The sequence below is a fragment of the Dendrobates tinctorius genome, unplaced genomic scaffold (assembly GCF_039654945.1).
Source record: "Dendrobates tinctorius isolate UK_male_01 unplaced genomic scaffold, ASM3965494v1 ptg000056l, whole genome shotgun sequence".
NCBI classification, from domain to species: Eukaryota; Metazoa; Chordata; class Amphibia; order Anura; family Dendrobatidae; genus Dendrobates; species Dendrobates tinctorius.
In genome coordinates, this window is record NW_027361724.1 from 7885122 (window position 1) to 7910648 (window position 25527).

The 25527-nt window shown below is 44.7% G+C and overlaps 1 protein-coding gene across 3 annotated transcripts in view; it reads right to left on the bottom strand.

Moving 5' to 3' along the window:
• Nucleotides 1-11375, bottom strand: part of ZNF385B (zinc finger protein 385B) — an 837627-nt gene extending 826252 nt beyond the window's left edge. Inside the window, exon 1 of one of the 3 annotated variants that reach the window (XM_073577477.1) lies at nt 10401-11375. The gene's annotated coding sequence lies outside the window, so the exon portion shown is untranslated. The remainder of the gene's footprint in view (nt 1-10400) is intronic. The other 2 variants (XM_073577475.1, XM_073577474.1) reach the window with 2 other exon arrangements.
• Between the last annotated feature and the right edge of the window lie 14152 nt (nt 11376-25527).

A 25527-nucleotide genomic window follows, 5' to 3' on the forward strand; every position in this document is an offset into this window, starting at 1 on the left:
AATGGTGGTTGGTCTCTTAGGCAATTAGAACAATGGTTAAAAGCTCTATGATATAGAGTTTATGAGCGCAGCTCTTAATCTGGCGGGATTGCTGGACCCGGCTATCGTCAGTGCCCCTGTGCTCCTCTCATGCTGCCGAAGCGGAGCAGTTTGGAAGTGACAATAACTCAGAAGTGAAGCGATGAACTCATTCAACACTGGGTTGAGACACCCCAGACAGAGTCACATGTTCTGACAGCATAGATTTCAGTAGGTGTCATAATTATGGATCCTTGCTACAGTTGTATATACTGTATGTCCTGAGTAGTGATGAGCGAGTATACTCATTGCTCAGGTTTTTCCGAGCATGCTCGGGTGTCCTCCGAGTATTTTGGCGTGCTCGGAGATTTAGTTTGTGTCGATGCAGCTGCATGATTTGTGGCTGCTAGACAGCCTGAATACATGTAGGATTCCCTAACAAACAGGCAATCCCCACATGTATTCAGGCTGTCTAGCAGCCGCAAATCATGCAGCTGCATCGACACAAACTAAATCTCCGAGCACGCCAAAATACTCGGAGGACATCCGAGCATGCTCGGAAAAACCTGAGCAATGAGTATACTCGCTCATCACTAGTCCTGAGGCAAATTAACCTACAAGTATAGGTGTGTAAAAGTATACTTATGCAACATGACTCATGTTACTGTATAATGAGACAAAAATGTAAAGTTTTAGAAATACAGTATTACCATGCTGTCACAAGTGTGTCACGTCCTCCTGGGAGATCTGGGGTTAGAAGATCACTATGTATTGTGAATCACAGATCTTCCATTAACCTGTGTGTGAAAGCTTGGCTTCCTAGCTCGTTGGAGACGCTGTGATGCGTTGGAGAATGTTGTTGCTGCTTGAAATTGCTGCCTGCTGTTTTTAGGTGTATTCTTTACTTATTGTCCTATTCCCATTTGGTTGGTACATTCTTATTCTTCTCTATATACTTCTCTCTTTGGTGAGTGATGAATATTTATGGCTTTCTGTTATCCCTGCTTTGTCTTTGTGTCTTGCTTACCTTACATTTCTGTCCCATTCCTCATCGGGTGCGGGAGGGGACAGATCAGGGTTTGACAGGAGCAATGTAAGGGCAGAGACTCAGGCATTTCTACCTTTAAGAGTACGCCCGCGACAGGGATAGTTAGGGTCCCAGTTCCAGGGACAGTTTGAGGCCCCCCTTCCTTAATGAAGACCACAGTGTGATACATGTAGGCAACTATTTAGGAACCGATTACAGCAGCGGCTATAGGGCTCAGCCAGCTACTAAGGGCCTATTTTATAGGAAGCATAAGGTGCAACTAGTAATGGCTATGAACAATGCAAGTGGTTATGGGTAATGGAATATGACCCCATCCTAAGTTTTACTATAGATACCCTTGCTTCTTTTATCACCGTTTTACTGTCACATTACCTTATGAATTATTTCATTAAAATATCATTGCATAATCCTTGTATTGGGGTGCAATGCCTACCTGTGACATCATTATATTTATTTCCCATGATGAGATGTCATGGTGCAGATAGTGACGTTGTTGTGTGCATTTTTCCTGTGCTTTAATTTCATAATGTGCATTACAACTGTACTGAGACATCACTATTTGAATTATGGCTATAATATGATATCACTGTGTGAATTATGCCTGTACTGTGTCATCACTGTGGGAAATATGCCTGTAATATGACATTGATGAATGCATTATGCCTATACTATGACATCTCTGTGTGCATTATGCCTATACTGTGGCATCACTGTATATATTATACCTGTACTGTGACATCACTGTGTGCATTATGTCTCTATTAGAACATCACTGTGTGTATTATGCCTCTATTATAACATCGCTGTCTGCATTATGCCTGTTCTATGACATCACTGTGTGCTTTATGCCTGTTCTATGACATCACTGTGTGCATTATGCCTGTTTTATGACATCATTGTGTGAATTATGACTGTTCTATGATATCACTGTGTGCATTATGCCTGTACTGTGACATCACTGTGTGCATTATGACTGTTCTAGGATATCACTGTGTGCATTATGCCTGTAATGTGACATCACTGTGTGCATTATGCCTGTTTTATGACATCATTGTGTGAATTATGACTGTTCTATGATATCACTGTGTGCATTATGCCTGTACTGTGACATCACTGTGTGCATTATGACTGTTCTAGGATATCACTGTGTGCATTATGCCTGTAATGTGACATCACTGTGTGCATTATGCCTGTTTTATGACATCATTGTGTGAATTATGACTGTTCTATGATATCACTGTGTGCATTATGCCTGTACTGTGACATCACTGTGTGCATTATGCCTGTACTGTGACATCACTGTGTGCATTATGACTGTTCTAGGATATCACTGTGTGCATTATGCCTGTACTGTGACATCACTGTGTGCATTATGACTGTTCTATGATATCACTGTGTGCAATATGCCTGTAATGTGACATTACTGTGTGCATTATACCTGTACTGTGGCAACTCTGTATCCCAAATAATCAGAAGCTGAACTCTCTAGTGAAGGTCGCCATGGTGGAGTGGGATCCTGTTACAAGGTCTGCTCTGGGGCACCATGGTTACTTCGTAATTGTATATCAAAATTAGAAAGTTCGCACACATAGATTACGATCAATTTAATATGTAAATAAAGATTAAAAAGGAGGGGTTTCTTTTGGAATACATTTGAGTAGCTGTCTTTGTTTTTATTTTTATAGAAGAATATTGATAAAATTCCACCCTACTCCGTGCAGTAGATATGATTTTTAGCGGCAATCAATCGCACTGTGTAAAGATCTGCAGAATGCGAGGCACAATGTGATATCCCTGCTTCATCTTTATGTTAGATTACCATTATTAGTTATATATTTATGGCTTTTGCTTTCTTATATTTCAGCATATGTTCCACCCTCCTAATAACCCATTGAAGCATCTTTTTCTGCAAATCTTTATTTTTAGCCCTTCCATCTAGTTCACCACAATCTGATATTCCCTTTCTACCACCTTCCTTCCCGTTGCCCTTGACTCAGATACTTGTTCTTGGTTTTGCTGTTGATGGTTGAAAGGAACACCGCGCTGCGTCCACGCCTCCCTCTTGCGCAGAAACTCCTAATCATCACCCAAAGAGAGTAAAACTTCAAATAGCGCAGCATTCAGGCGCAGATAATGCCGGAGTATTTGCAATGTTCAAAACCAACCTCCCTGAAGCACGCGGCAAATGTCTCACTTTGAATCTAGATCACACACGGCTCCGGAAATCTAATTTCAGACTTAGTTGCTAAATGTGTAACGTTGGTCTCGATATTTGAAAGGTTACACAGCACAGCAGGTTTCATCAAAGTGTGATTAACACACTGCATTCCAGCAGAGGATGGCATGGCTGTCTTCAATAGACGGTACTTAGACACAGGCTTATTAAAATTCAATGATTCCACATACACCTTGGTCAGGGGATCAGTCACACGCACACCTAATTACCTGAGACACTCCTGGAACGCCCTCATTCAATAAATATGAGCCTTGACATGAAAATAGATCTGTTTCTCAACATGATAACAAAGCCAAGACCATGCCAAGCTTCAAAACCCAAAGACAGACAGACAGACAGACAGACAGATAGATAGATAGATAGATAGATATGGAATAGATAGATAGATAGATAGATATGGAATAGATAGATAGATAAATAGATAGATAGATATGAAATGATCTCTAAAAGGCCTAAAGATTACACATTTCCTTTGTATTTTAGGTTAAAAAAATGTTTACATATTTTCATCTTTAAGATTTAAAAAATTAAAAAAAGTAAAATGGGCTCATGCAAAAGTTTGGGCACACTGAATGGTCAGTATCTAGTAGCATCCCTTTTTGTAGCCAGCCAAGAGTCTTTCAATTCTTGTTTGAGGGATTTTCATGCATTCTTCCTTGGAAAATTCTTCCAGTTCTGTGAGATTCCTGGGTCGTCTTCCATGCACTGCTATCTTGAGGTCTAGCCACAGATTTTCAATGATATTCAGATCAGGGGACTGTGAGGGCTATTGTAAAATCTTCAGCTTGCACCTTTTGAAGTCTATTGTGGATTTTGAAGCATGTTTAGGATCATTATCCATTTGTAGAAGCCATCCTGTTTTCAAATTCAGCTTTTTTACAGATGGTGTTGTGTTTGCATCAAGAATGTGTTGAAATTTCATTGCACCCATTCTTCCCTCTACCCATGAAATCTTTCTCGTGCGATTGGCTGTAACACAACCCCAAAGCATAATTGATCCACCCCATTCTTAATGGTTGGTGAAATGTTCTTCTCCTGAAATTCTGTGCCCTTTTTTCTCCACACATACCTTTGATCATTGAGGCCAAAGAGTTCTATTTTAAGCTCAACAGTCCACAGGACTTGTTTCCAAAATACATCAGACTTGTTTAGATATTCTGCTGCATACTTCTGACGCTGAATTTCATGGTGAAGACGCAGGAGAGGTTTCCTTCTGATCACTCTTCCATGAAGGCCACATTTGTCTCTGAACAGTAGAACAATTTAACACAACTCCAGAGTCCTGTTAGCTGCCATTTCTTAATTACATTTTGAACTGAAGAACGGGCAACTTGAAAAAGGTCTGCTATATTCTTATAACCTTCTCCTGCTTTGTGGGCCTCCACCATTTTCAAGAGTGCTAGGCGGCTGCTTAGAAGGACCCATGGCTGCTGTTTTTTGGTTCAAGGTTAGAGGAGGCTTTTTTATAAACCTGAGAATCTTCTATCACATGGCCTTTCCTAATGATGACGGTGTGCAAGCCATAACCTTAATAGGCTAATTAAGGTCTGAAACCTTGGTCAAGATTATCGGATCACAAAAATCTCCAAGGGTGCCCAAACTTTTGTATCAGCCCATTTTCCTTTTTGTAATTTTTAAAATGTAAAAAAATGACAACATATTTTTTTTGCATAAATTACAAGGGAAATGTGTCATCTTTAACGTTAGGTCTCTTAAGAGATCATTTCATCTTTAACTTCTTTAACTGTTCACAATAACAGTCATTTTGACCAGGGGTGCCCAAACTTTTACATGCCACTGTAGATAGATAAATACATAGATAAATAGATAGATACTGTAGATAGATAGATATGCCAGAGTTCCCCAACTCCAGACCTCAAGGCCCACCAACAGGTCATGTTTTCAGGATTTCCCTTGTATTGTACAGGTGAAGCAATTGTAACCTGGGCAATACTAAGGAAATCCTGAAAACATGACCTGTTGGTGGGCCTTGAGGTCTGGAGTTGGGGAACCCTAACATATGCGATCACCTTTAACAATACACATATGTACAGCTACATTTGACTTCTTTAACCATTCAGTTAAATTAACTTCATTGACAAATCCTCAAACCTCTTTAAACTAAACTGTAAAAAATAGGGCTTTCCCATGAATTATTAGTGATGTACTCGTATCACAGAGCAGTGGAACATTTTGCAGACTTTCCTTAGTAGAAGTCATCTGCAGGCATTTGCCAGTGATTTGTGAAGAGGACCTGACAGTTTGAGGAGCTGATGCAATGTAGATGCACAGCGGAGCTTAGGTTACTCAGGGCCGAGTGATAAATGTAGCAGAGTTGTCAGTGTTAGGACCGCACAGTAAATGATTGCTCTGTGCCGCTGCTACTTTGCACACAATGCAGGTGAATGGATTCACATTGCGACCCGTAGGGCACCACGGCAATCAAAATGGAAAGTCACAACCAGTTAGATTTTTTGTGACTTGTTTGTCGAGGTCACAGCACCGTGCGGGTTGCAATGCCGCCCTATTCATCTGCATTATATTGCAGAGATGACTTTGTCAGATATAGCAGTGCTGTGATAGTGCACATTTTCAGATGTCATAGGAGCTGAGATGATGTAGATACACAGCGCAGCCACGTTTGTCAGATTTATCCAGCAGCACAGTGTGAGGCCATGTCCATAGTCACATTTACAGTATGGACCATGGCTTCTCCAGACCAGCAGTGGGTCTCCTGACCAGCACGCATCAGCATCATAGGCATTTATGTGTTTGTATCAGGTCACCGACTGACAGCCCAGACATTGTGGTCCACACTCAGACCATGAATCCGGTCTTAGATGTAGACGAGCTCAGCTTTATCCTAGACCTTGCCAGATATTCTGTAGCAGTGCTGTGTTTCTTAGATGTAGCATTGATTGGTTATTGAATATTTATATACAGCTGAGTTATATACAATAAATATATCTAAATATATATATATATATATAGCTGCAGAGATAGGTATACCACGCCACATGGTTTTCTTGAATATACCTAATCTTCAAAAACTCCCCGAAAGTAAAAGTCCATCTGAGTAAGGTCTCATGACCATTGCATTGTGGCTAATAACCCAGGCTTTGCCTTCTACATACATGTATGTGTGTGTGTGTATATATATATATATACTTAGCAGCACTGAATGGGTGCAAGGCTCTCCCAAAGAAACTGGCAAAGTTTCCAATCAAAGATACAAAAATCCGAAAAGGGAGGCAGCACACCCAAAAATAGTGAAAAAGTAAGGATCCTCCTCAACACCAGCTACGTCTCAGCTCTCTGTATGGAGCCTTTCTTAGAGGAAACCTGTCACCAAAAAAGTGCTATTAATTTGCAGATATGGGTTTAATTTGTAGTTTAATAGTGTTGTCCGGTCCCCGCCCTTATCCTAACGCAGCAGGAAGAAAATTAACTTTATTGCCCCAGGCAGCGTTCCCATTTCAGTCACGGGGGGTTGGCGCTGGTTAAGTCACCGCTCTGAGAATAGAGAACAGCTGCTGTAACTGCACCCGCAGCACTGACTGACAGCCAGAATCAATGCAGAGCCAGGGTTACTCAGTGCCGGGGGAGTATTTGCTTCGCAGAGCGGTGACTGCGACAGCGCCGCCCCCATGACTGAAACAGGAGCGCTGCCGGGGGGCAATAAAGTTCATTTTCTCCCCGAAGCTTTAGGCTGAGTGCAGGGACCTTCAGCATAATAACTCTATTAACCTGCAGATTAACCCCAGATACACAGGTTAATACCATTTTATTTCTGGTGACAGGTTCCCTTTAAGCAGATAATGCTTGAGTAAGGCTCCACAGAGAGAGATGAAACTGGTGGTGGTGAATAAATGATACTTTTTCATTATTTTGGATATACTGCCTCTTTTTTGGATTTTATATAAACAAGTGCTTCTCACAAAATTAGAATATCATCAAAAAGTTAATTTATTTCAGTTCTTCAATACAAAAAGTGAAACTCATATTACCGAGTCATTACAGAGTGATCTATTTCACGTGTTTATTTCTGTTAATGTTGATGATTATGGCTTACAGCCAATGAAAACCCAAAAGTCATTATCTCAGTAAATTAGAATACTTTATAGCACCAGCTTGAAAAAATGATTTTAAAATCCGAAATGTTGGCCTACTGAAATGTATGTTCAGTAAATGCACTCAATACTTGGTCGTGGCTCCTTTTGCATCAATTACTGCATCAATGTGGCATGGAGGAGATCAGCCTGTGGCACTGCTGAGGGGTTATGGAAGCCCAGGTTGCTTTGATAGCAGCCTTCAGCTCGTCTGCATTGTTGGGTCTGGTGTCTTTCATCTTCCTCTTGACAATACCCCATAGATTCTCTATGGGGTTAAGGTTAGGCAAGTTTGCTGGGCAAACAAGCATCAGTGATACTGTTGTTGTAAACCAGGTATTGGTACTTTTGGCCGTGTGGACAGGTGCCAAGTCCTGCTGGAGAATGAAATTTCCATCTCCAAAAAGCTTGTCGGCAGAGGGAAGCATGAAGTGCCCTAAAATTTCCTGGTAGACGGCTGCGCTGACATTGGTCTTCATAAAGCACATTGGACCTAAACCAGCAGAAGACATGGCTCCCCAAACCATCACTGATTGTGGAAATTTCACGCTATACCTCAAGCAGCTTGGATTGTGTGCTACTCCACTCTTCCTCCAGACTCTGGAACCTTGATTTCTAAATTAAATTCAAAATTTATTTTCATCTGAAAACATCACCTTGGACCAGTGACAACAGTCCAGTTCTTTTTATCCTAGGCCCAGGTAAGACGCTTCTGGCGTTGTCTATTGGTTATGAGAGGCTTGACACATGGAATGTGACACTTGTAGTCCATGTCCTGGATACGTCTGTGTGTGGTGGCTCTTGAAGTAATGACTCCAGCAGCAGTCTACTCCTTGTGAATCTCCCCCAAATTTTTGAATGGCTTTTCTTAACAATCCTTTCCAGGCTGCAGTTATCCCGGTTGCTTGTATACCTTTTTCTACCACACTTTTTCCTTCCACTCAACTTTCCATTATTAGGCTTGGATGCAGCACTCTCTCAACAGTGAGCTTCTTTAGCAATGACCTTTTGTGGCTTATCGTCCTTGTGGAGTGTGTCAGTGACTGCCTTCTGGACATCTGTCAAGTCAGCAGTCTTCCCCATGATTGTGGCGCCTACTGAAACAGACTAAGGGACCTTTTTAAATGCTTAGGAAGCCTATGTGTTTTTTGTTAATTATTCTAATTTACTGAGATAATGACTTTTGGGTTTTCATTGGCTGTAAGCCATAATCATCAACATTAACAGAAGTAAACACGTGAAATAGATCCCTCTGTGTGTAATGACTATGTAATAGATGAATTTCAGTTTTTGTATTCAAGAACTGAAATTAACGTTTTGATAATACTATAATTTGGTGAGAAGCACTTGTATATACAAGGAGAGAGCAATATATATATATAAGGAAAAAAAATAGGCTGCACTCAAATTAAATGTGAAAAAAGTGGATACTTTACTGATCCTCAGATGGCAACGTTTCAACGGTGACCCGTTTTTGTCAAGCCAAAGACGGGTCACCGTTGAAACGATGCCATCTGAGGATCAGTAAAGTATCCACTTTTTTCACATTTAATTTGAGTGCTGCCTATTTTTTTTTCCTTTTGTCATTTTGGCTGTTTGGACACTGCTGAATAGGTTTTGCACCTGCTGTATTATTTTGGTAGTGCTGCCCTTTTTTCTTGATTTATATATAAATTATAATATATATATGTGGATAGATAGATTATAGATAGATAGAAAGACAGCAAATATAACTGCACCAATACCTTAGAAGTGAGGTAGGGTGCAAAACCTTGCAAGTAAATATCCAGTTAAAAATAGATAAAAAAATAATAAATATGCAGCACTAAAAAATTTAATTGTCCATATGGCATAGGGCTATTTTCATTTTTGCTCATTTTGGAGTGCTGGCATTTTTTATCTATTTTGTAACTAGATAGATGATAGATCGATGATAAATAGATGATAAATAGATGATAGATAGATAGACAGATAGACAGATAGATAGATAGATAGATAGATAGATAGATGAGACAGATAGACAATAGATAGATAATAGATGGATAGATGAGACAGATAGACAATAGATAGATAATAGATGGATAGATAGATAGATAGATAGATAGATAGATAGATAGTTAAAAAAGATGACTCAGCACAAGCTAAACCAAAAAGCAGGTGATGAGTGCCAGCCTGCAGGTTACCGCCCAGTAACAAAATAATAAACGGTGAATGCAAAAAAGCACACTACAGTGATATAAAAAAGTGAACAAACTTTTAATACTTCAGGTGTGCAAAAAAAACAACTTTTCAACTCCAAAAAGCCTTTGTCCATTTTTTTTGGATGTTTCAGATAGATATAGACGTGTAACTACAGTATACACATACACATTGTCTATTCATACTCTATTCATAGAACAGACTGCTGGAAGTAAAGTTAGATTCTCATCCAGCACTTTTTTGGTAGTTATTATCTTAGCATGTGACTCCTTTTTGATTCTCGGTAGTATCTTGATACACCAGTACTGACCTCTTATACCTCATGATGATATAAAGAAGGGGATGTAATGACATTTGTGCTCTTATGGCATGACCACTTATTTATCTCTTCCATCTCCTAACATAAAGCCGGTGCTGTAATAATATTTACACCATAAACACGGGACATGTAATAAGGCTGAACGCCTGTGTACGGTGCGCGGCGTTAACCTCCTTCCGTGCAGGATCTGGGCTGTGGCCGGTGCACAGGGCATTCATCATCGGGATGGACTCTGATGTTTACTGACAGATCCCATCTAGGACTTTTCATGTGACTCACAATGAAAGCCATGGGATTGATTTCCCCATCTGCCAGGGACGCCTGCCTGTGATACACAGAAGTTACATTTCCTGCTGGAAGTGGGTGACAGAATGTATCACAGAGTGGAGGTAAATAGCCTCATCCCACAGCTACTGCAAAGCCAACCTGTCATTCAAGGGGAGGTTTAAAGGTGCCTGATGTATGTCCTACCTTTGCTGGCTGTTAGCAGGTTGGAGAGGCTGCTGGTACTTGTAGTGCCAGTTGCTGCAGAAGTAGCAGTAGTGTTTGTTGATGTTCTTCACCCAGATCTTGCTCCTTACTCAGCCCAGTCTGTTTCCTTCTGGTCCTCCTGGCAGCACACCATGGGTTAACTCCTGATTTCCACCCACAGAATATTGACATTAAACATTTCAGTGTAATTAGTGAGTCCCATCAGTTACTAATAAAACCATGTGCAGACTATACGGCTTTTGAAAAAAAATATATATATGTAAAAAAAATGTAAATAAATGGAATAAAAATTGTCCACGATGATAAATAATCCAACGTCTCCCAAGAAGTTTCCCGACAGGCACCGATGTCAGCGCTCCATCTGGGCTCTGAGGGATGCTGTCAGCTCCAGCTCCTTTTTCTCTGCCATCACATGGGGCAAGGCTTTTATCACAGGAGGCAGCAAGGGAAGAGGGAAAGTTCAAAGGTTTACTCACCTAATTGTCTGGTGCTTCAGTCTGCCAGGCAGCACAGCATGGGTTAATCCCCGAGTCCAACCCTCAAGGCAGGTAGCCACTGCAAGGAGCACAGTCACCACTTGCCCACAGATGACACCTCTCCCATCTCTCCCAGCCTCCTGGATTTTTTTTTTCATCTAGTTCCATATAGAGTGAATAGAGGCAGCAAGTGAGGACCCAGGAGGAACTGCAGGCAGGGGACAAGTGTGGAGGTGGAAGCTTCCCCTCACTGTGTCCCCCTGAATATCTCAGGAAGAGTTTTCCCTTTATAAAGCAGCAGGACTGGCAGGAGGGAGGCTGGGAGCTCCTGGTGGCAGGGTCCTGGACTGGCAGGATGGAGGCTGGGAGCTCCTGGTGGCAGGGTCCTGGACTGGCAGGATGGAGGCTGGGTACTCCTGGTGGCAGGGTCCGGGGCTGCCCAGCATTGTACTGTGCCTGGAAGGTTACCAGCAACAATGTTCCTGCTCGCTAGCCAGGGATTTGTTTCTGAGTCTAGCTACCCCTAGTGGCCATCTACAGCAATAACCAGTAACTTACTGTGTTACATCTCTGCATGGTAGTAGAGACACTTTCTCCAGGGGTCATATACTAAAGAAACAACTACAACTCCAAGAAAATGTGGAGTATTACTAGGTTAGGGCTACATGGAGACAAGCTGTAGTGTGACTTACAATTAGATAGATGGAATAGGTAGATAGATAGATATTAGATAGGTATGACATAGATAGATAGATAGATAGATATTGGATAGATAGATAGATATAGGATAGATAGATAAATATGGGATAGATAGATATGGGATAGATATGGATAGATATAGGATAGATATATGGATAGATATTGGATGGATAGATAGATAGATAGATATTAGATAGATATGGGATGGATAGATAGATATGGGATAGATAGATGAATATGGGATAGATAGATGAATATGGGATAGATAGATATGGGATAGATAGATACATGGGCGTACCCAGGACCAAAACTAGGGGGGCAAGCCATGGTTGGGCACGCCGCAAATTTTAGGCCATGCCCGGCCACACCCATTTCACAACTAGTCACACCCATATCCATGCCCCAACCACACCCATTTATCACTGCTGATCACACTGACTGGTACTGAGGGCACAGTGGCTGTCATTATGGGAACAGTGGCTGGTACTGAGGAAAAAAAAGAACAGAGAGAGAGAAAAGAAAGAACAGAGAGAAAGAAAGGAGAGAGAAAGAACAGATAGAGAAAGAAAGAACAGAGACAGCAAAAGAGCAGATAGAGAAAAAGGAAGAACAGAGAGAAAGAAAGAAAGAGGGGAAAGAAAGAACAGAGAAAGAAAAAAGGAAAGAAAGAAGAGAGAGAAAGAAAGAGGGGAAGGAAAGAAAGAACAGAGAGAGAAAGAAAGAAAGAACGAAAGAAAAGAAAGAACAGAGAGAGAATGAAAGAGGGGAAAGAAAGAAAGAACAGAGAGAGAGAAAGAAAGAAAGAAAGAAAGAACAGAGAGAGAAAGAAAGAGGGGAAGAAAGGAAGAAAGAACAGAGAGAGAAAGAAAGAACACACAGAGAAAGAAAGAAAGAACAGAGAGAGAGAAAGAAAGAGGGCACAGAAAAAGAACAGAGATAGAGAAAGAAAGAAAGAAAGAAAGAAAGAGGGGAAAGAAAGAACAGAGATAGAGAGAAAGAAAGAACAGAGAGAGAAAGATGAAAGAACAGAGAGAGAGAAAGAAAGAGAGGAAAGAATGAATGAGAGAAAGAAAGAACAGAGAGAGTGAGAGAAAGAAAGATAGAACAGCGAGAAAGAAAGAACAGAGAGAAAGAGAAAGAACAGAGAGAGAGAAAGAAAGAACAGAGAGAGAAAGAAAGAACAGTGAGAGAGAGAAAGAACAGAGAGAGAAAGAAAGAGGGGAACGAAAGAAAGAACAGACAGAGAAAAAAGAAGGAACAAAAGAAAGAACACAGAGAGAGAAAGAAAGAGGCGAAAGGAAAGAAAGAACAGAGAGAGAAAGAAAGGGGAAAGAAAGAAAGAACAGAGAGAGAGAAAGAAAGAACAGAGAGAGAAAGAAAGAGGGGAAGAAAGGAAGAAAGAACAGAGAGAGAGAAAGAAAGAAAGAACAGAGAGAGAAAGAAAGAAAGAAGGGAAAGAAAGAACAGAGAGAGAAAGGAAGAACAGAGAAAGAGAAAGAAAGAACAGAGAGAGAAAGAAGAAAAGACAGACAGAAAGAAAGAGGGGAAAGAAAGAAATAACAGAGAAAGAGCAGAGAAAGAAAGAAAGAACAGAGATGAAGAAAGAAAAAACAGAGAGAAAGAAAGAACAGAGAGAAAGAAAAAGAAAGAACAGAGAGAAAGAAAGAACAGAGAGAAAGAAAGAACAGAGAAAGAAGGAGGGGAAAGAAAGGAAGAAAGAGAAAGAAAGAACAGAGAGAGAAAGAAAGAAAGGACAGAGAGAGAAAGAAAGAAAGAACAGAGAGAGAGAAAGAAAAAAAGAAAGATTAGAGAGAGAAAGAAAGAACAGAGAGAGAAAGAAAGAAAGATTAGAGATGGAAAGAAAGAACAGAGAGAGAAAGAAAGAAAGATTCCATAAAGATACTATAGCAGCCCGGCTCACATTGTAATGCCCACTTGAGCCTCCCGCTGCAGGACATATCATGATCCGCTCACACGGCCGGCATCCCCAATTCCAAGGCAATCCCGCTGTCTGCGCTGTCGGAGGATGACACGGTGATGGATCTGAAGCATTCCCTGAAGTGCCTCCATGGTTCCGTCACAATCTCTTCCCAAAATTATATAGAAAGCAATGGATAAAATTTAACTTTTAATAAAAATCATTAAAATGATTTGACAGACATCACCCTTTTTTCACAAGGGTGATGTCTGTCAAATCATTTTAATGATTTTTATTAAAAGTTAAATTTTATCCATTGCTTTCTATATATACTTTTTGGATATAATCCCGCTATCATTTTTTTTTTTTCTTCCCAAAATTACCTCATTTCTGGTCAGCTTCCAGCATGTCACTTCTGGTGGAATGTCCTGTGCGTGTTTTAAAGTGTTCCTCAGGGCTCAGCCATGTACTCCTGCATCGGTGGGAAAAACTCCCTGGCCAGGACAGCGGGGCAGAATCTCAAAATCAGGACTGTCCCGCTGGATCTGGGACGGTTAGGAGGTAAGAATGCTCCTCACCATACACCTTGAGCATGCATGGCACCGCACACCTCATACACACACGGTTCCACTTTGTATGCCTCGAACACACAGCTCCGCTCCGCACACCTCGCACACACACGGCTCCACTCAGTACACACATGGCTCCACTCCGTAAACCTGATATAAATGCAGCTCTGCTCCATACAAATGCAGCTCTGCTCCATACACCTCGTTCACACATGGCCACGCTCCGTACACCTCGTACACACACATGGCTCCACTCCGTAAACCTTGTACACATATGGCCAGGGGCGGGCTGGGCCAGGTGGCAGGGAGGCAAATGCCCCCCAGGCCACTCACCCAGCAGCTGTACAGGGCCGGCCGCCTGATGGCTGCACACAGCAAACTGCATGTGGCCGTGTCTGCTGTGCAGCACAGTACTGTCTGTGTAATGCGGCTGGCAGCAGGGTTTGTGTCTAGATTGGAGTTGATTTCTTTGAGGTAATGATGTCACTGGAAGGGGCGGGGCCTCCTTCAGTTCAGTGACGATCCAATACCAGGAAGTGAAGCTGTGTTTTGGCAAGGCTGTTGGAGAAGGAAGCTGAGGGGCTGCACCGTGGAGCCCTGTGAGGAGAGGACTGAGGGGCTGCAAATGGGAGTGAGGACGCAGAACTTGGTGTGAGGACCCTGAGGATATATTTTGGAAAGGGGTTGATGTCACTTGAGTGCGCCTGCAAAGGAAAGATTGTGATGAGGTGCTGTGTGGGGAATGGGGGGATGATGAGGGGCTTTGTGGGGAGAAAGGCGGGGTGATGAGGGGCTGTGAGTTCTGAGAAGGGATGATGAGGGGCTGTGGGGAGATGAGGGGCTGTGGGGAGATGATAAGGGGCTGTGGGGACATGATGAGGGACTCTGGGGAGAAAGGATGATGAAGGGCTGTGGGGAAATGATAAGGGGCTGTGGGAAGAAGGGATGATGAGGGTCTGTTGGGAGAAGGGTTGATGAGTGGCTGTAGGGAGATGAGGGGCTGTGGGGAGATGAGGGGCTGTGGAGAGATGATAAGGGGCTGTGGGGAGATGATGAGGGGCTCTGGGGAGAAAGGATGATGAGGGGCTGTGGGGAAATGATAAGGGGCTGTGGGGAGAAGGGATGATGAGGGTCTGTCGGGAGAAGGGTTGATGAGTGGCTGTAGGGAGATGAGGGGCTGTGGTGAGATAAGGGGCTATGGGGAGAAGGGGGGATGATAAGGGGCTGTGGGGAGAAGGGATGATGAGGGGCTGTGGGGAGATGAGGGGCTGTGGCGAGATAAGGGGCTATGGTGAGAAGGGGGGATGATAAGGGGCTTTGTGGAGAAGGGGGATGATAAGGGGCTGGGGGATGATAAGGGGCTGTGGCGAGAAGGGGGGATGATGAGGGGCTGTGGGGAGAAGGGGGATGATGAGGGGCTGTGTGTGCTGATAAGGGATGATGAGGGGCTGTGGCAAGATGATAAGGGGCTGTGGAGAAAAGGGGGGATGATAAGGGGCTGTGGGGAGAAGGGATGATGAGGGGCTGTGGGGAGATGAGGGACTGTGGTGAGATAAGGGGCTCTGGGAAGAAGGGGGGATGATAAGGGGCTGTGGGGAGATGAGGGGCTGTGGGGAGAAATTGGGATGATAAGGGGCTGTGGGGAGAAGGGGGGATGATGAGGGGCTGTGGGGAGAAGGGGGGATGATGAGGGGCTGTGTGTGCTGAGAAGGGATGATGAGGGGCTGTGGTGAGATGATAAGGGGCTGTGGGGAGAGGGGGGATGATAAGGGGCTGTGGGGAGAAGGGATGATGAGGGGCTGTGGCGAGATAAGGGGCTGTGGGGAGAAGGGGGGATGATAAGGGGCTGTGGGGAGATGAGGGGCTGTGGCAAGATGATAAGGGGCTGTGGGGAGAAGGGGAGATGATGAGGGGCTGTGGGGAGAAGGGGGGATGATGAGGGGCTGTGTGTGCTGACTAGGGATGATGAGGGGCTGTGGCGAGATGATAAGGGGCTGTGGGGAGAGGGGGGATGATAAGGGGCTGTGGGGAGAAGGGATGATGAGGGGCTGTTGGGAGATAAGGGGCTGTGGGGAGAAGGGGGGATGATAAGGGGCTGTGGGGAGATGAGGGGCTGTGGCAAGATGATAAGGGGCTGTGGGGAGAAGGGGAGATGATGAGGGGCTGTGGGGAGAAGGGGGGATGATGAGGGGCTGTGTGTGCTGAGAAGGGATGATGAGGGGCTGTGGTGAGATGATAAGGGGCTGTGGGGAGAAGGGATGATGAGGGGCTGTGGCGAGATAAGGGGCTGTGGGGAGAAGGGGGGATGATAAGGGGCTGTGGAGAGATGGGCTGTGGCAAGATGATAAGGGGCTGTGGGGAGAAGGGATGATGAGGGGCTGTGGGGAGATGAGGGGTTGTGGCAAGATAAGGGGCTGTGGGGAGAAGGGGGATGATAAGGGGCTGTGGGGAGATGAGGGGCTGTGGCAAGATGATAAGGGGCTGTGGGGAGAAGGGGGGGATGATGAGGGGCTGGGGGGAGAAGAGGGGATGATGAGGGGCTGTGTGTGCTGAGAAGGGATGATGAGGGGCTGTGGCGAGATGATAAGGGGCTATGGGGAGAAGGGGGATGATGAGGGGTTGTGGGGAGAATAGATGATGAGGGGCTGTGGGGAAATGAGGGCTGTGGGGAGAAGGGGGATGATAAGGGGCTGTGGGGAGAAGGGGGGATGATAAGGGGCTGTGGGGAGAAAGGGGATGATGAGGGGCTGTGGGGAGAAGGGGGATAAGGGGCTGTGGGGAGAAGGGGGCTGTGGCAAGATGACAAGGGGCTGTGGTGAGAAGGGGGGACGATAAGGGGCTGTGGGGAGAGGGGGGATGATGAGGGGCTGTGGGGAGAAGGGGGGATGATGAGGGGTTGTGTGCTGAGAAGGGATGATGAGGGGCTGTGGCGAGATGATAAGTGGCTGTGGGGAGAAGGGGATGATGAGGGACTGTAACACCTGACCTCCACTCCTCCCTTTCAGGTGATTGACTTCTGTCAACTCAACCAGCTCCATTACCCACAGCAACCACCAGAGGGAGCCCAAACCCAGAAGTCAGGTCAAAAGTGTTCACAACACATGCGGCTCCGCTCCGCACACCTTGTACACACACATCTCCGCTCCGTACACCTCATACACATGCGGCTCCGCTCCATACACCTTGTACACACACAGCTCTGCTCCGTCCACATCATGCACTCACGACTCCGCTCTGTACACCTCATACACGTGTGGCTCCACTCCATCCACCTTGTACACACACAGCTCTGCTACATCCACCCTGTAAACCCCTCCTGACCCCACACATAAACTTACCCTCATCCAGCATCATGACAACCAGCACAGCAGAGTCCTGCATACACAGAGGCCCCTGATCATGTGACCCCTGACTCTTCCCCTCCTGTGACCTCATCACAGGTCCTGTACACACAAAGCAGGACAGCGACGTCATTGCAGGTATTTATTACCAGTGAGGGGCTGGGGTGGGTTTCTCTGGGAGGGCGAAGTTGGGGTGCATGGGGGCGTGGCGGCGGGAAAAGTAAACTCGCTCTCCACTACCATGGCCAGGAGGTGTTCTTTAACTGCGTGCCCCTGCTTCTAGGGGGGCAGCTGCCCCCCCTGCCCCATGGTGGGTACGCCCATGGATAGACAGATAGATAAATATGGGATAGATAGATAGATATTACACAGATAATAACAGATAATAGATAGATAGGTAGATAGATATGAGATAGATAGACATACAGTGGGGCAAAAAAGTATTTAGTCAGTCAGCAATAGTGCAAGTTCCACCACTTAAAAAGATGAGAGGCATCTGTAATTTACATCATAGGTAGACCTCAACTATGGGAGACAAACTGAGAAAAAAAAATCCAGAAAATCACATTGTCTGTTTTTTTTTCATTTTATTTGCATATTATGGTGGAAAATAAGTATTTGGTCAGAAACAAGCAAACAAGATTTCTGGCTCTCACAGACCTGTAACTTCTTCTTTAAGAGTCTCCTCTTTCCTCCACTCATTACCTGTAGTAATGGCACCTGTTTAAACTTGTTATCAGTATAAAAAGACACCTGTGCACACCCTCAAACAGTCTGACTCCAAACTCCACTATGGTGAAGACCAAAGAGCTGTCAAAGGACACCAGAAACAAAATTGTAGCCCTGCACCAGGCTGGGAAGACTGAATCTGCAATAGCCAACCAGCTTGGAGTGAAGAAATCAACTGTGGGAGCAATAATTAGAAAATGGAAGACATACAAGACCACTGATAATCTCCCTCGATCTGGTGCTCCACGCAAAATCCCACCCCGTGGGATCAGAATGATCACAAGAACGGTGAGCAAAAATCCCAGAACCACGCGGGGGGACCTAGTGAATGAACTGCAGAGAGCTGGGACCAATGTAACAAGGCCTACCATAAGTAACACACTACGCCACCATGGACTCAGATCCTGCAGTGCCAGACGTGTCCCACTGCTTAAGCCTGTACATGTCCGGGCCCGTCTGAAGTTTGCTAGAGAGCATTTGGATGATCCAGAGGAGTTTTGGGAGAATGTCCTATGGTCTGATGAAACCAAACTGGAACTGTTTGGTAGAAACACAACTTGTCGTGTTTGGAGGAAAAAGAATACTGAGTTGCATCCATCAAACTCCATACCTACTGTAAAGCATGGTGGTGGAAACATCATGCTTTGGGGCTGTTTCTCTGCAAAGGGGCCAGGACGACTGATCCGGGTACATGAAAGAATGAATGGGGCCATGTATCGTGAGATTTTGAGTGCAAACCTCCTTCCATCAGCAAGGGCATTGAAGATGAAACGTGGCTGGGTCTTTCAACATGACAATGATCCAAAGCACACCGCCAGGGCAACGAAGGAGTGGCTTCGTAAGAAGCATTTCAAGGTCCTGGAGTGGCCTAGCCAGTCTCCAGATCTCAACCCTATAGAAAACCTTTGGAGGGAGTTGAAAGTCCGTGTTGCCAAGCGAAAAGCCAAAAACATCACTGCTCTAGAGGAGATCTGCATGGAGGAATGGGCCAACATACCAACAACAGTGTGTGGCAACCTTGTGAAGACTTACAGAAAACGTTTGACCTCTGTCATTGCCAACAAAGGATATATCACAAAGTATTGAGATGAAATTTTGTTTCTGACCAAATACTTATTTTCCACCATAATATGCAAATAAAATGAAAAAAAAACAGACAATGTGATTTTCTGGATTTTTTTTTCTCAGTTTGTCTCCCATAGTTGAGGTCTACCTATGATGTAAATTACAGACGCCTCTCATCTTTTTAAGTGGTGGAACTTGCACTATTGCTGACTGACTAAATACTTTTTTGCCCCACTGTATAACTATAGCATAGCTAGATAGATATAGAATAGATAGATGGATAGACATGGGATGGATAGATATGGGATAGATAGATATGGAATCGATAGATAGATAAATAGATAGATAGATAGATAGATAGATAGATATGGTATAGATAGATAGACAGACTTGAATCTGACAAAAGTAATAAATCAAAATCTATGAAAATGAACAAATGAAAGTCAGACATTGCTTTTCAGCCATGCTTCCACAGAATTTTTAAAAAATAAAACTAATGAAATAGGCCTGGACAGAAATGATGGTACCCCTGAAAATAATGTGACAAAAGGGACATGTTTAGTGATGAGAGAGTATACTCATTGCTCGGGTTTTCCCGAGCATGCTCGGGTGTCCTACGAGTATTTTGGCTTACTCTGAGATTTCGCATCTGTCGACACAGCTGCATGATTTGTGACTGCTGGACAGGATGAATACATGTGTGGAATGCCTGTTTGTTAGCGAATCTCCACATGTATTCAGGCTATCTAGCAGTCGCAAATCATACAGCTGAGGCGACGAAAAATAAAACTCCAAGCACTACAAAATACTCAGAGACCACCACCGAAACGAGCGTGTTAAATGCTGCTGTCAGAGATTGACAGCAGCATTTAACATGTTAACAGCCATGGGTGAATTGCGATTCCACCTGCAGCTGTTAGGCGTACATGTCAGCTAATGAAATCAGCTGACATGTGCCTGAAAAGTTGTGGGCTCTTCGCCAAAGCCCACAGAAAAGGGGTAGGCCAGCTTAGACGTAACTATATGTTTAAGGTGGTAAAGGGGTTAAAGGAATTTATTCTGGTGGTGTTTGTTTTTTATACAACACTAGCTGAAGAGTCCGGCGCTGCCCTGGCATAGTAACTAACTGTGGCTAGTTATAGCAAATTATAATTATCCTCCATCCCATATACCCATCATACATATCCACGATCCCATAGGCCCGTGCCCATATACCCATCATTAGTGTTGAGCATTCCGATACCGCAAGTATCGGGTATCGGCCGATACTTGCTGTATCGGAATTCCGATACCGACTTCCGATATTTTTTCAATATCGGAATTCGGCATCGGAATCGGAAGTTCAAAGTTGATTGACAGCCTGACGTCATCATGATGCGCGGTGTGTGCGCATCATGATGCGCCGTCATTTCGGGCCTTCCGGGGGTCTCTGCCGGCCTGCCGGGGGGCTGTGCCGGCCTGCCGCTGGGCCGTGTGGACTGCCTGGGGTCTGTACCGGCCTGCCGGGGGGCTGTGCCGGCCTGCCGGTGGTCTGTGCACCCCGTGGGGGTCTGTACCGGCCTGCCGGGGGGCTGTGCCGGCCTGCCGGTGGTCTGTGCACCCTGTGGGGGTCTGTACCGGCCTGCCGGGGGGCTGTGCCGGCCTGCCGGGGGGCTGTGCTGATGTCCGGGGGTCTGTGCAAGCATCGTCCGATGGGACTACAAGTCCCATCTGGCGATGCCTGCTACCATGACAGTGATTGACACATTAGCCAATGATGGGACAGTAGTAGTCCCATCATCCGGCTAATGTGTTAAATGTTAAAAAAAAAAAAAAAAAAATACTACATACATACTACATGCTACATACATACTACATGCTACATACATACTACATGCTACATACATACTACATACATGCTACGTACATGCTACATACATACTACATACATGCTACATACATGCTACATACATACTGCATGCTACATACATACTACATACATACTACATACATGCTACATGCATGCTACATGCTACACACATACTACATACGTGGGAAATTCCCACACAGCAATGGCATAAAGTGAGACTAGGGACTTTTTTTTTTTAAGTGGCGGAGGAATACAGTGCGGAAGGATACCTACCTTCCGTCATTGGATTCCTGCAGCCCGTAGAGAACGGCAGCATCAGCTGATGCTGCAGTTCTCTACCCAAGATCGTCGTGGGACACACTCGTGGACTGCTTCGGATCGTGGGTGAGTATTTTTGTGGTTTGTTATGTTAATATTTATTCCGGAAAAGACAATGGCTTCGGGGAACAATGTGACAAGTATTGGTAAGTATGTTACTCTATGTTATATGTACTGTATGTCTATGTATGTATTGTATGAATGTATTGTATGTATGTAGTATATATGTGGTATGTATGTAGCATGTAGTATGTATGTAGTATGTATGTAGCATGTATGTAGCATGTAGTATGTATGTAGCATGCATGTAGTATGTATGTAGTATGTATGTAGCATGTAGCATGTATGTAGTATGTATGTGGTATGTATGTAGCATGTAGTATGTATGTAGCATGCATGTAGTATATATGTAGTATGTATGTAGCATGTAGTATGTATGTAGCATGCATGTAGTATATATGTAGTATGTATGTAGCATGTAGTATGCATGTAGTATATATGTAGTATGTATGTAGCATGTAGTATGCATGTAGTATATATGTAGCATGTAGTATGTATGTAGCATGCATGTAGTATATATGTAGTATGTAGCATGTAGTATGTATGTAGCATGCATGTAGTATATATGTAGTATGTAGCATGTAGTATGTATGTAGCATGCATGTGGTATGTATGTAGCATGTAGTATGTATGTAGCATACATGTAGTATATATGTGTTATGTATGTAGCATGTAGCATGCATGTAGTATGTATGTAGTATGTATGTAGTATGTATGTGGTATGTATGTAGCATGTAGTATGTATGTAGCATGCAGTATATATGTAGTATGTATGTAGTATATATGTAGTATGTATGTTGCATGTAGTATTTATGTAGTATGAATGTAGCATGTATGTAGTATGTAGTATGAATGTAGCATGTATGTAGTATGCATGTTGTATGTATGTAGCATGTAATTTTTTTTAATTTTTTTTTTACATTCAACACATTAGCCGGATGATGGGACTATTACTGTCCCATCATTGGCTAATGTGTCAATCACTGTCATGGTAGCAGGCATCGCCCGATGGGACTTGTAGTCCCATCGGACGATGCCTGCACAGACCCCCGAAGCCTGCACAGACCACCGGCAGGCCGGCACAGCCCCCCGGCAGGCCGGCACAGCCCCCCGGAGCCTGCACAGCCCACCGGCAGGCCGGCACAGCCCCCCGGCAGGCCGGCACAGCCCCCCGGAGCCTGCACAGCCCCCCGGCAGGCCGGCACAGCCCCCCGGCAGGCCGGCACAGCCCACCGGAGCCTGCACAGCCCCCCGGCAGGCCGGCACAGACCACTGGAGCCTGCACAGACCCCCTGGCAGGCCGGCACAGCCCCCCGAAAGGCCCGTACAGACCCCAGAGAGGCTGTACAAGGGCAGGAAAGGGTTTTTCTTATTCCGATACCGGAAGTCCCATAGACTTGAATGGGACTTCCGGTATCGGAATCGGCGATACCGATACTTTTTTTAAAGATCGGCCGATACCATCCGATACGATACTTTGAAGTATCGGACGGTATCGCTCAACTCTACCCATCATACATATCCTCCATCCCATAGTCGAGTGCCCATATACCCATCACATAGCCATCTCTCCATTACTAAGCACTTGACTTGATGTCATCTGACAATACAAAGGTGGCCAGGCAAAGCGCCAGAATTGGTGCATCTAATAAATGCACCTTTTTCTGGGGCAGCTGCGGGCTGCTATTTTTTAGGCTGGGGGGGCAAAATCCATGGCCCCTTTCCAGCCTGAGAATATCAGCACCCAGCTGTCTGCTTTAGATTGGCTGGTTGTCAAAAATTGGGGGGTCCCTAAACTGTTTTTTTTTTTTAAATTATTTATTTAAATAACTAAAAACCCGTCGTGGGACCCCTCTGTTCTTTACAACCAGCCGTGCTAACGCTGACAGCTGAGGGTTGCAGCCCGAAGCTGCCAGTTTTGGCTGGCTGCTTATCAAAAATACAGGGGAACCCACGTCATTTTTTTTCATTTATTTATAGTGCAGGCGCCGGTTGATGAATACTCCCATCAGCGGCACCTACTCTAGCTAATATCAGCGGCAGCAGGCATATGCTGATGGGAAATCAATAGGGGACGGATATGCAGTACCCAGCTGTGGCCTCTATTCCATCGTCAGACCTGGGCAGCGCCGTAGCTGATCACTTCCGGCCGACACCGGGAACAGCTGAAGAGCAGAGGTGTTGGGTGTTGCACCCCCACCGATCAGACTTTGGTGACCTATCCTAAGGATGGACCATAAATGTTAAAGCCCCATACAACCCTTTACGTTAGTACATGCTACAGTATAAAGACCAAAACATACTCATGGTTAATACGTCTGTATACAATAGAATCAGTGAACAGTAGGTCATATAACGGAAACGTGCAGTAATTGTGAAGACAGCATTTTCAGCACATGGGTTTATTTTATTGACAGGGACATATCATCCCCCAGGGCATCACCACAGAGAGAGCTGTGTCCACTCATTGGGATACATATGTAGAATCCATATCAAGGCTAATCATCAGAAGGTTAATTCAGGATCTGCACACTTGCAAACTATGATGGGGGGAGAAATAACATTCATAATATATCATAGAAATTCTAGTAATCCTGAGAATAAAAATGTACCAAGATTTAAAATATAACATTTAAATATATAAAATGTAATTGTGGTAGGGGGCCGGATGGAGGTGGGGGGTGGTCCACTGCTTAACACGACCGGACGCGGCAAAGACGAGTCGGAGGCAAAATTCAATTGTAACAGATCCGGGTTTATTTGCCGTCCTCCTGACGACCTTAGTCATGCACCGCAGTTCCTTTACAGCTCTCCATTTCCAGGCCCGGGTACCTTCTACCTTTCCTTTAGTCGTGATGACGTCCCTCGCGGATCTTTCGCTGGGGCTGTCCTAGACCAATCTACTGCCAGCGCTTCACCTGCCCAAGGTCGTCGTCCAATCGGTACTCCGGGGACCTCGTCTGTCCTGCGATACGTCGTGTCAGGGCCACCCCCCTGACTGTCTTCTCCTGTCAGTCCCCTGGTCGAGCTCTTCACCGTTCTCCGTCTTCTGTCCTGAGCCTTCCTCTGCTAAGCTCCTCCCGGGACTAGCCTAGCCTCTGGAACCCCAACCAGTCCTATTTATCCCCTCTCTCACTGGGAATTTCCCTCTTGGGTTCCAATCTCCCCGCCCCCATGACTAAGCAGTTTCTATAGCCGTAAGCTGATGTTAAGTCCTGAGCTACACTCCCCCCTGCCATTTTGTGGTCAAATTTCGGTACTGCACTCCCTTTTCTGTCTCTCCCTGCTGTTACCTTTCTGTCATTGCCAATCTTCGTCTGTAGTGCACAAATCGTCCCCTCCTACTTCCAGTCAAGTCTGTCCATCAAGTCACCTTCCCCACACTCCCCCTTCCTTTGTCCATTGTCGTCCCGACAATCGTACTCCCTACCTATGTCGTCCTAAAGCTTGTCCACCGTCTGTTGTCGGACCGGTCGTTGGGCCAAACCCGCCACCCACGGGGGCCGAACCAAACCTGGAGCACCATGCTCCAAGCAGCCTACTGCTACTCGCCGGCATGCACGCCACGTGACAATTTCTTTCAGGTTGGCGAGGTCCACCCAGACTACTCTACGGCGTGTACCTCCCACTACTCTCCCCTTCTACTACCTTCGGTTGTCCAGTACGCCATGTCCGAGACCTTTTGCCTATCAGGTCATCATTGGCGCCCGCCCATCCTTTTGGGGTGTCCGTGGTGTCGGGGACCTGACTGACGGACCACTGTCTGGTTCAATGTTCTTCGTCTCTTCGTCCTTCACTTAAAAGAGTCATGATCGGCGTCTTCATCACATCTACCTCGTACCTGGAACCTGTTACACACATTTTTTAATTAAACACACTACTCATTAAATCAACTTTTAACATACCGTCTATATGATTACCACTACTTCAATAACAATAGGAGTTACTCAACCGGAGTAACCCCCCATTTTTTTTTTTTCTTTTTTCCGTTTTTCTTTTTTTTTTTTCCTTTTCTTTCAACATAACATTTTCTCACAGCATCTTTAAAACAGAATATAACTACTCCCCCTTCCTTTAGCATT